This window comes from Ceratotherium simum, chromosome 1, assembly GCF_057802395.1.
Source record: "Ceratotherium simum simum isolate JZ-2026a chromosome 1, ASM5780239v1, whole genome shotgun sequence".
Classification (NCBI taxonomy): domain Eukaryota; kingdom Metazoa; phylum Chordata; class Mammalia; order Perissodactyla; family Rhinocerotidae; genus Ceratotherium; species Ceratotherium simum.
The window spans coordinates 86,464,507-86,474,172 of NC_141900.1; positions in this window are offsets into that span (position 1 = coordinate 86,464,507).

Consider the following 9,666-nt stretch of genomic DNA (forward strand, 5'->3'; position numbering starts at 1 on the left):
CCCTATTCAGGCTGCAGTTTCCCTAAAGAGATTGAGTTTTTTTAAGCTGGAAGTGGTCTGAGTGATCTAGAATTTCCAAGCCGAAGTTTTCTGCTATTAGTGGAAATACGAGGTCATGGGCTAAGTTAATATAAGCTGTAGATAAATAAAGCAAGTTATACCTTTGCACACTGGAGCCTGTGATTATAACTTTTATGCTCTCTGCACAAATATTTTTATTTCATCCTCATGGGGAAGATGTTACTGGTATCAATAAGCTCATTTTTCAGATAAGGAAAGCATGATTTTGAGCGGTTTTAAAGGCCATGCAAGACCACATGGATGGAAAGTTGTTGAGAGAGACTTGAGCTTGGGTTTGTCTAACTCCAAAACCTGTGTTACCATTTGTCCAAGTAAGGCCTGTGGCCACGCCCACAGCAGAATCCATGGGGAGTCATTTAACATGAAGCTATGTGGGTTCCACCCCCAGACTGAAACAGATCTCTGGGGTGGACCCCCCAAATCTGCATTTTTACCGTCTGCCCCAGGAGTTCTGAGGTACTTGAAGGCTGAGAACCACTGATCCCTGCTCTCCTGCCTCCCAGAGGGAACACATTTGAGTCTTCCAGGGGGAGTTGGGGCTTTGGGTCTCCCACCCTCTGCCATTGTCCAGTAGAGCTGAAGGTGGCTACCACAGTGGGAGGCCAGTCATCCTTCTCCAAAATATTCCCGAGGGGCCGCCTTGATCCTGGCCTAATGCAGTGTGGTCTGCAGACCACAGCATCAGCATCACCAGGAAGCTTGTTGGAAACGCAAACTCTTGGGTCCCTCCAGACCTGCTGGATCAGAATCTCTGGGGATGGGACCCATGTGTTTCTAATGCCAAGCTAGAGAAGCATTGGCCTAGAGGCAGGACTATCTGGACACTGGGATCCCAGCAACAGTGAAAACAATAAACTCTTTTCTAGCACTTACTATGTGCCAGGCATTGTTCCAAGTGCCTTCTAGGACTCAACACTTTGGCTCCTCACAGCTGTAAGAGGTAAGACTATTACTGTCCTTATTTTCAGATGAGGAAGCTCAGGCTCAGAGAGGATAGTGGCTAAAGGGCACACGGCTACTGAGCAGCAGGGCTGGGACCGGCCTTCAGGTGACAGTTTATCATGTGCTTCTAGAACCTGAACCTGAGGGCCAAGGCCCCTCAGGACCAGGGGCCAGGAACTTGTTCTCACAGCCACGTTGACAAGATCTCTGTGTAGCCAACAGGCCCACAAAAGGTGGGGCTGAAACTGCTTTCCAGATGGGAGTCTTCTTAAAAGGCAACTTTCTTCTTAAAATCCTTCAATGACTTAAAATCCCGCCAAAGCGCTCCTTGATCAGCCCTGCCTACCTCTCCCATGGTGTTTCAATACTCCTCACCCCCTCACTCACCAGCCCCAACCTCACTGGCTTCTTCTCTGTTCCTTCAGCATGAAAGCTCCTTCCAAACTAGAGCCCTTTGCATGTGCTTCTCCTTCTTGTCTGGAACATTCTTTCCTCCCACTCTTCCTTCAAATGGCCACTCCTTAAATTTTCCCCTTCAATACCATTTTCTCACTAGTCCTTCTAGAACCATCCACTGGAAGTAGATCTTCTATTATTCTCTTTTTCAAGGCTTTTTTTATTTCCTTCATAGCAATGATAGTAATTAATTGACTTTATTTGTTGTTGTTTGCCTCTGCCACCAGTGTGAGGGCTCTGTGAGGGTAGGGACCGTATCTGGGTTATTCGCCCTCACTCACTTCCTGTCAGGCACGCAGTAGGTACTCAATATTTGATGAAGGAGTGTTTCTTCTCCTCAGCCTAGTACAAATTAGGACCAGGTTTAGCATTATGTGACAGAAACCCACCTTATAGTGGCCTAACCAGATCAGGGTTTTATTTCTGTCGTGTAACAGGAAGTCATCTGAGGTAGGCAGCCCAGGGCTAGTTCAGTGACTGCTTGATGCACTGGGGATGCAGACCCCTCAGATCTTTTCTGTTTTGCTGCTCCACCATCATTTTGACCCCTCGTCTCCGTCATATGACTGAATTCCAGGCAGTAAGGGCAACGGGCAAAAAATGTGAGCCAGCTGAGTTGGCCCATCCATGGACTTCAACTTACATCTTATTGGCTGGGGCTGTGTTAGGTGGCCATGCTCAGCTGCAGAGGAGGCTAGGAAATTGCTTTATTGCTGCCTCGAATAAATTGGAGTTCTGTTGGTAAGGAGGAAGGAGAGAATGGATATTGGGAAGGCAGCCAGCGGAGTCTGCGGCAGCTTCTCTGAGGGGAGAGAGGATCTCAAGGGGCCTCCAAATCAGTTTCTTTGCTCTAGTTCATCAAGTGACTGACTTAATCATAAAGCCATAGAACTTTCCAAAAGAAAGGTCTTTTAAAAGCTTCTAGTCAGACCCCTCATTTTCAGTTATAAAGATCGGGGGCCGCTAGATCACCTGACTTGCACAAGGCCCCATATGAACCTACTCCTGAGAGAAGACCAAAGCCAGGGGGTCTTCCTCCTAGGACTGAGGGGTCTCCTCACCAAGCCCAGGGAGATGATGGCTGGGGCTTTAAGTTTATCAAATAAAGGCTCAAGATTTAGACATGCAAGTTTTAGAGATATTATGGAATAATCTCTTTTTCATAAAACCTGCACTTTTTTTTCATTTTTTTAGCTATATAATGCTAAATAGGAATTCAGTTTTTCTACTTTCTGCTTACTTTTTTTTCTCCCAACAAATTTCTCTTTTAAGGTATGTTTTTTCATCCTTTTCACCAGTAAAATTTATGACCATTTATTTAAAAGAAAAAAACATTGGAAAAGCTGAAGAGAGAAAGAGCGATTATACATATGGAAAGCTATAAAGAACCACAGCGAATGTGCTGCAGTTATTGCTTTCTTAAAAAAACAAACCAGGCAGGCGGTGTGGAATGTGAAAGAGTCCTGTGTGAGGGCAGGGCGGGCGCAGAGGCTGAGAGTGATGGGCTAATGGCTGGGGTCCAGGGAGGCTGCTGAGGTGCGTTTCACGTCCCCTGTCCTCCTCCATCTCCCCTCTGACTGCTCCAGACGGGGCCAGAGAGAAAAAAGGCCTTACTGAAAAATAAAATTAAATTTAAAAAAGCTCCTTTAGAAAAATAAGAAGGCCCAGGCAGCCACTTAGTACAGGCTGAGAGAGAATCCAGTGAACATGGGGCCTGGGCTTCACAAACTGGTGAGGCAGCACCACATCTCGATCCTGGGGGCAAATCATGTTCTTCTGGGGTGGTGGGGGGGTCCTGAAGGACAACTGCAGCCTGTCCAGCCTTTGGAGGTTCTCCTTCCCTGAGTAGTTGGGACAGTCCTTGGGAGCGATAACTTGTTTGCAAATCAGTCCGTTTGGCTTGACCCTCACTGGCCTCTTGCCCTGGGGCCTGTACCCGGTGTCCTGCTCTCTCCTAACCAACTTCGCCAAGCTCTGTGGCTCTCCATCCGCCCTTCTGCCTCTCAGCCCACCTCCCTCCATTCCCCAAAGCATAGCTAAGACCGCAGGGCAACATTTCACAAAATGTCACTTGAGAATACAGAAGGGACATACAGTGTAGAAAAGAAAACACTCCAGCGGGACGCTGGAGATCGCTGGCGCTGGAGTTGGTGGATGTCCCTTCGCGAGGTAACCCCTACAGCCTTCGCCCTCCTTGACCACCTGCCCACTCCCACGCCGCTGGGGCAGCCCATCCTGCCCCCCAAGTGTGGGAATGCCCCTCCAAGGGCTCCTCAGCTCCTCTCTCAGGCTGGGGGAGAAGCCAGCCTCCAGCCTACTTGTCCTTCTACATTATGGGACAGTCCTGCTTAGTTCCTCTCTCTTCCACCTCTCCCGTCTCAGATTTGGGCTCTGACTTGACATTTCCTGAGGACCTACTTCTATCTTCAGGTGACTCTTCCTCCAAAGAAAAATCCTGCCTCCATTCTGGGGACAAACACCTCTAGCCACTTTAAAGGGACAGTTCTACGGCTTCAAAGCAAACAAACAAATATGCTCTCCTGGGCAAAACTCAGAGAGGCTGCTGATGGATCTCCTCTGCTCAGCCTTCCATGACGCCCCCAAGCCCTGGGACCCCCCTGCAACTCCAGCAGGATGTGGCCCCTCTCGACCTACACTGCCCTGGGAACGCTGACCCATCACAAGCCCCAGGGCCCCTGTGGCTTTATTCTGATCTCACAAACCTGGCAAGCCCAGACCTGTCACCACAGTTTTGATTCGTTTGGGGGTAAAAATACAAATATCCTAGAGTCATAAAGCGTCACAGCTGGAAGGGACCATGGAGATCATTCTGACCAACTCCCTCATTTCATAGATGAGGAAACTGAGGCCCAGGGATATGCAGTGACCCGCCCCAAATCATATAAGGGGTTCGTGGCAATCTACTTTTTTTTTTTTTTTTTTAATTTTTTGTTTATTGCAGTAACATTGGTTTATAACATTGTAAAAATTTCAGGTGTACATCATTGTACTTCTATTTCTGCATGGACTACATCATGTTCACCACCAAAATACTAATTACAACCCATCACCACACACATGTACCGAATTATCCCTTTCACCCTCCTCCCTCCTCCCTTCCCCTCTGGTAACCACCAATCCAATCTCTGTCCCTATGTGTTTGTTTATTGTTGTTATTATCTACTACTTAATGAAGGAAATCATACGGTATTTGACCTTCTCCCTCTGACTTATTTCACTTTGCATTATACCCTCAATGTCCATCCATGTTGTCACAAATGGCTGGATTTCATCGTTTCTTATGGCTGAGTAGTATTCCATTGTGTATATATACCAAAGCTTCTTTATCCATTCGTCCCTTGATGGGCACTTAGGTTGCTTCCAAGTCTTGGCTATCGTGAATAAGGCTGCAATGAACACAGGGGTGCATGTACCTTTGCAAATTGGTGTTTTCAAGTTCTTTGGATAAATACCCAACAGTGGAATACCTGGATCATATGGTAGTTCTATCGTTGATTTTTTGAGGAATCTCCATACTGTTTTCCATAGTGGCTGCACCAGTTTGCACTCCCACCAGCAGTGTATGAGAGTTCCCTTCTCTCCACAACCTCTCCAACACATGTTGTTTCCTGTCTTGTTAATTATAGCCATTCTGACGGGCGTGAGGTGATATCTCATTGTAGTTTTGATTTGCATTTCCCTGATAGTTAGTGATTTTGAACATCTTTTCATGTGTCTGTTGGCCATCTGTATATCTTCTTTGGAGAAATGTCTGTTCAGGTCTTTTGCCCATTTTTTAATTGGGTTGGTAGTTTTTGTTGTTGAGATGCATGAGTTCTTTATATATTTTGGAGATTAAGCCCTTATCAGATGTATGGTTTGCAAATATCTTCTCCCAATTGTTAGGTTGTCTTTTCGTTTTGTTGATGGTTTCCTTTGCTGTGCAGAAGCTTTTTAGTTTGATGTAGTCCCATTTGTTTATTTTTTCTATTGTTTCTCTTGCCCGGTCAGATGTGGTGTTTGAAAAGATGTTGCTAAGACCGATGTCGAAGAGCGTACTGCCTATGTTTTCTTCTAGAACTTTCACAGTTTCAGGTCTTACATTCAAGTCTTTAATCCATTTGGAGTTAATTTTTGTGTATGGTGTAAGGTAAGGGTCTACTTTCATTTTTTTGCATGTGGCTATCCAGTTTTCCCAACACCATTTGTTGAAGAGACTTTCTTTTCCCCATTGTATGTTCTTGGCTCCTTTGTCAAAGATTAGCTGTCCATAGATGTGTGGGTTTATTTCTGGGCTTTCGATTCTATTCCATTGATCTGTGTGTCTGTTTTTGTGCCAGTACCATGCTGTTTTGGTTACTATAGCTTTGTAGTATATTTTGAAATCAGGGAGTGTGATACCTCCAGCTTTGTTCTTTTTTCTCAGGATTCCTTTAGCTATTCGGGGTCTTTTGTTGTTCCATATAAATTTTAGGATTCTTTGTTCTATTTCTGTGAAAAATGTTGTTGGAACTTTGATAGGTATTGCATTGAATCTATAGATGGCTTTAGGAAGTATGGACATCTTAACTAAGTTAATTCTTCCAATCCAAGAGCATGGAATATCTTTCCATTTCTTTGTGTCTTCTTCAATTTCTTTCAGAAATGTTTTATAGTTTTCGGTGTACAGATCTTTCACCTCTTTGGTTAAGTTTATTCCTAGGTATTTTATTCTTTTTGTTGCAATTGTAAATGGGATTGTATTCTTAATTTCTCTTTCTGCTACTTCGTTGTTAGTGTACAGGAATGCAACTGATTTTTGTATGTTGATTTTGTATCCTGCAACTTTACCATATTCGTTTATTACTTCTAAAAGTTTTCTGGTGGATTCTTTAGGGTTTTCTATATATAAAATCATGTCATCTGCAAATAGTGACAGTTTCACTTCTTCCTTTCCAATTTGGATCCCTTTTATTTCTTTCTCTTGCCTGATTGCTCTGGCTAGGACTTCCAATACTATATTAAATAGGAGTGGTGACAGTGGGCATCCTTGTCTGGTTCCTGTTCTTAGAGGGATAGCTTTCAGTTTTTCACCATTGAGGATGATATTAGCTGTGGGTTTCTCATATATGGTCTTTATTTTTTTTTTTTTTTATTTTTTTTTTTTTAAAGATTTTATTTATTCAGTTTTTCCCCCCAAAGCCCCAGTAGATAGTTGTACGTCATAGGTTCACATCCTTCTAGTTGCTGTACGTGGGACTCGGCCTCGCGTTGGACGGAGAAGTGGTGCCTCGGGGCGCTCCCGGGATCCGAACCCGGGCCGCCAGCATCAGAGCGCGCGCACTTAACCGCTAAGCCACGGGGCCGGCCCTATGGTCTTTATTATGTTGAGGTACTTTCCTTCTATACCCATTTTATTCAGAGTTTTTATCATAAATGGATGCTGGATCTTGTCAAATGCTTTCTCTGCATCTATTGAGATGATCATGTGATTTTTGTTCTTCATTTTATTAATGTGGTGTATTATGTTGATTGATTTGCGAATGTTAAACCATCCCTGCATACCTGGAATAAATCCCACTTGATCATGGTGTATAATCTTTTTAACGTATTGTTGTATGCGATTTGCTAGTATTTTGTTGAGGATTTTCGCATCGATGTTCATCAGTGATATTGGCCTGTAATTTTCTTTTTTGTGTTGTCCTTGTCTGGTTTTGGTATCAGGGTAATGTCAGCTTCGTAGAATGAGTTAGGAGCTTCCCCCTCCTCAATTTTTGGAAGAGTTTGAGAAGGATAGGTATTAAGTCTTCTTTGAATGTTTGGTAGAATTCACCAGGGAAGCCGTCTGGTCCTGGACTTTTATTTTTGGGGAGGTTTTTGATTACTGTTTCGATCTCCTTACTGATGATTGGTCTATTCAAATTCTCTACTTCTTCTTGATCCAGTTTTGGAAGGTTGTATGATTCTAAGAATTTATCCATTTCTTCCAGATTGTCGAATTGGTTGGCATATAGTTTTTCATAGTATTCTCTTATAATCTTTTGTATTTCTGAGGTGTCTGTTGTAACCTCTCCTCTTTCATTTCTGATTTTACTTATTTGTGCCTTCTCTCTTTTTTTTCTTGGTGAGTCTAGCTAAAGGTTTGTCTATTTTGTTGATCTTTTCAAAGAACCAGCTCTTGGTTTTATTAATTTTTTCTATTGTTTTTTTGGTCTCTATTTCATTTATTTCTGCTCTGATTTTTATTATTTCCCTTCTTCTACTGATTTTGGGCTTTGTTTGTTCTTCTTTTTCCAGTTCCTTTAGGTGCATTGTTAGATTGTTTATTTGAGATTTTTCTTGTTTGTTGAGATAGGCCTGTATTGCTATAAACTTCCCTCTTAGAACCGCTTTTGCTGTATCCCATAAATTCTGGCATGTCGTATTTTCATTTTCATTTGTCTCCAGGTATTTTTTGATTTCTTCTTTGATTTCTTCGTTAACCCAATCGTTGTTCAGTAGCATTTTGTTTAATCTCCATGTATTTGTGGCTTTTCTGATTTTCTTCCTATAGTTGATTTCTAGTTTCATGCCTTTGTGGTCAGAAAAGATGCTTGGTATTATTTCAATCTTCTTAAATTTATGGAGACTTGTTTTGTGGCCTAATATGTGATCAATCCTGGAGAATGTTCCATGTGCATTTGAAAAGAACGTGTATTCTTCGGTTTTTGGATGGAATGCTCTGTATATATCTACTAGGTCCATCTGTTCTAGTGTGTCGTTTAAGGCCAATGTTTCCTTATTGATCTTCTGTTTGGATGATCTATCCGTTGGTGTAAGTGGAGTGTTAAAGTCCCCTACTATTATTGTGTTACTGTCTATTTCTGTTTTTATGTCTGTTAATAATTGCTTTATATATTTAGGTGCACCTACATTGGGTGCGTAGATATTTACAAGTGTTATATCCTCTTGTTGGATTGTTCCCTTGATCATTATGTAATGCCCTTCTTTGTCTCATTTTACAGTTTTTGTTTTAAAGTCTATTTTGTCTGATATGAGTACTGCTACCCCAGCTTTCTTTTCATTGCCATTTGCGTGGAGTATCTTTTTCCATCCCTTCACTTTCAGTTTGTGAGTGTCTTTAGGTCTGAAGTGTGTCTCTTGTATGCAGCATATATATGGGTCTTGTTTTTTTATCCAGTCAGCCACCCTATGCCTTTTAATTGGAGCATTTAGTCCATTGACGTTTAAAGTAGCTATTGATAAGTATGTACTTACTGCCATTTTTTAACTTTTTTTTTTTTTCCCCTCAGTGTTTTAGTAGTCCTTCTCTGTTCCTTACTTCTTCTATACAGAATTGATGGTCACTTTAGTTTGACCTCTGTCTGAAAGCTGTACTCTTTAACTCCCCTCCTCCCTCCTTTTATGTTTTTGATATCATATCCAACCTCTTTTTTGTGCATTTGTATCCATTACGTTCTAATCGTGGAAATAGATAATTTTTCCTATTTGTGGTCTTCTCTTTTCCCCTTAAATCAGTCCCTTTAACATTTCTTGTAACACTGGTTTCTTGGTGACAAACTCCTTTAATTTTTGCTTATCTGGGAAAATTTTGATCTCTCCTTCCATTTTGAACGATAACCTTGCTGGGTAGAGTATTCTTGGCTGTAAATTTTTTCCTTTTAGCACTTTAAACATATCGTGCCATAAGCCCAGACCTGTCACCACAGTTTTGATTCTTTTGGGGGTAAAAATACAAATATCCTAGAGTCATAAAGTGTCACAGCTGGAAGGGACCATGGAGATCATTCTGACCAACTCCCTCATTTCATAGATGAGGAAACTGAGGCCCAGGGATATGCAGTGACCCGCCCCAAATCATATAAGGGGTTCGTGGCAATCTACTTTTAAAGGCATCCCCTGCCCCATTTTGCTCTCTTCTGAAGTTAGAGAATGTCTTTGTGTTAGCTGTGTACTTTTTTCAGTCACATGTGACAGAAAACCAACTTGAAAAAGCTTGAGGAAGAAAAATGGAATGTGTTGGCTCATCCCCAGACCTGGGGTTGGGGTGGGGTGGCTAGGTCCACCTGAATCACGTGGCCTCAGAGTCAAGAAGGGGTGGTCCTTCCCTCCGCAAGGGAAAATGGAGGTGCTGTTATCAGAAGGAGGAGGATCCTGGGCGGGGCAAGTGAGAGATGGTGGACTACATCCACCACATGGCTGCCCCAA